Source organism: Poecilia formosa, unplaced genomic scaffold, assembly GCF_000485575.1.
Source record: "Poecilia formosa unplaced genomic scaffold, Poecilia_formosa-5.1.2 Scaffold17, whole genome shotgun sequence".
Classification (NCBI taxonomy): domain Eukaryota; kingdom Metazoa; phylum Chordata; class Actinopteri; order Cyprinodontiformes; family Poeciliidae; genus Poecilia; species Poecilia formosa.
In genome coordinates, this window is record NW_006799956.1 from 911,982 (window position 1) to 914,258 (window position 2,277).

At 42.4% G+C, this 2,277-nt stretch overlaps 1 protein-coding gene across 1 annotated transcript in view; it reads left to right on the plus strand.

The window, feature by feature from the left end:
* Positions 1–1,232: 1,232 nt before the first annotated feature.
* LOC103134441 (interleukin-1 receptor-associated kinase 4-like) overlaps positions 1,233–2,277 on the plus strand; it is a 14,274-nt gene continuing 13,229 nt past the window's right edge. The window contains exon 1 of the mRNA XM_007546693.2: positions 1,233–1,423. The gene's annotated coding sequence lies outside the window, so the exon portion shown is untranslated. The remainder of the gene's footprint in view (positions 1,424–2,277) is intronic.

A 2,277-nucleotide genomic window follows, 5' to 3' on the forward strand; every position in this document is an offset into this window, starting at 1 on the left:
TGAACCCCATTGAAAACCTCACGGTTATTCCACCAAAAATTGATTGCTGAAGTCTTCCCAAGTTAAAAGATTAGCAATGAATATGAACTTGTTTCCTTTGTATTATTTGAGGTCTGAAAGCGCTGCATCTTTTTTGTTATTTTGACCATTCCTCATTTTCTGCAAATAAATGCTAAATTTTTGCTTGGAATTTCCAAGACAAGAGTTTGTTTTACTCTAACATACCAATAAAAGGTAAAATCAGAAAAACTGATCATTTTAAGTGCTCTCTTAATTTTTTCCAGAGCTGCATGCTTTGATCTGCAGTAATTACCATTTGTGTTGTTGCCCAATGAAGTTGAGTCAGCAAAGAGTCTGAAGTCTTTTGCAGCCCCCAACAGCTGTTCTTCTATCCTGTATTCAGTTTTTTTTTTTTTTGTCAGAAAACATCAAGAACAGAAAGAAATAGTACAGAGAGGACTTGTTTTTCATGATGACTTGTCTTTCAGACTATTTGGAGTTTTGAAAATATATTTCACAAAGAAAAGCTAAGAGCTACAATGAATCTTGTGTTATGTCACCAGACAAGTATCCTGATAAAACCCATCTGTATGAGAGTCACTTCTCCTTCATTGGGCTCACAGCTCTGCCCAATAACACTTCCATGAATAAAGGATGGGATCAGAATCCAAAAGCAACCTCTTCTGACAACAAAGGTACAATTTGGTGGGTGATCTTTAATTTCAGAAAATGTAAACTTTCAGTTTTATTTGTGTTTTTTTTCTGTGGAACAAAACTCCAAATTATTCACGGAAAATCCAGCTAGATTTCCCCATGGAGCAAATCTATAATATTTGAAAGAAAATGCAGCTTTGGAAGCTGAAATGCCGAGGAGTATTACAACTTCACATGCTATTGACTGGGGTTTGGAAAGCAGCCAATCAAAAAGGGCAATTTATTTTCCTGGGTGGTGATTGGCTGTACCCCAAGAGCAGAAATAAAGACGGCTATAGATATTAGCTTCTGGAGTAGTGCTAGGAATGTTTCTATTACTGCATATGAAGCTATATTTTGTATTTGAACTATGAAAATAGGTATTTATAAGCATTCTTAGAGGGGGTCTAACATATTTTTGAATTTCCACATTAGTGCATCACTTTATACTAAGGCAACGTTTTGCACTGTTGCATCACACGTAAAAAAAAAAAAAGCGTTAAAAGTAAATGGCGCCATGTACGCCGTTCTTTACTCTTTTCTCGGTGTAGCCCTCATACCTTGTCCATCAACAGCTTCTAAATGAGGAACAAATAAGACTGAGTTTTTGTTTCGTAGTTTAAAGAATAAACATCCTCTGGCGGTCTCTTTTCGTTCACGAGCTGGGAAAAATCTTCAAGGACTCGCAGCCGGACCCCACACTTGCTTTGAAATTTCCACGGAGCTCGTCGTGAGTAATCAGAGCCGCCACTCCACTTTGCCCTGGGTTGTTTATCCAACGAAAGGTCTGCGTTTTCAAGAGACTTACCGGGTGACAATGCGAGGGGAAAACCAAAGAAAAGATCAGCAAATCTTAAACAAATTAGGATTTTGTAAACCATAAAAGAGGAGGGGGAAGAAAAAAAACTGTTTTGTGTCTAGACAAGGTCAGATTAACGTCCCTGGCCACCTGGAGTTGAATTCTTCCACGCGTCTTTAGACAAAAAGAAAATATCTTTCAAGTGTTTTGGCATTTCTGTGTAAACTTGCTTGGCACATGCAACAATGAAAGGAGAGTAGCTAAGATGTCGAAGTCATGAACCGTGACGAAGGCCAAATCAATCAATTATTCTACGTCACCACAGCGAAAATTATTCTTCTAGACAGGCTGTATTTTTTTTTTCTTTGCCGCTTGTCCATCGAGTTGTGTTTTAGCGTCACTGAGACGTCAAAGGGCCTTCGTTGCTGTTCACCTCCAACCTGAGCAGAGTCCAAAAAAAAAAACAAAACCCAACCAGGGCGGGTGGAGGGGCGACGGAAGGAGGGCCAGAGACCACAACAAAACTACCCAACAGAGTGGGCGGAGAACCAGGAGGCAGACCCCTCAAAAGAGGTCCAGCGGGCGTCGCCGGCGCAGGAAGCGGAGTCCCGGAGGCGGTTCCGGCGGTCGCCGCAGCAGGAAGCAGAGATGAGGTGGCCGGCTGGAGCGAAGGGAAACTCAGGAGGAGGAGGCTCGGACGGCTGCTCACCGGCAGCGGGCACGGGAAACTCGGGAGGCCGCTCCAACGCGGCAGCGGGCACGGGAAACTCGGGAGGCCGCTCCAA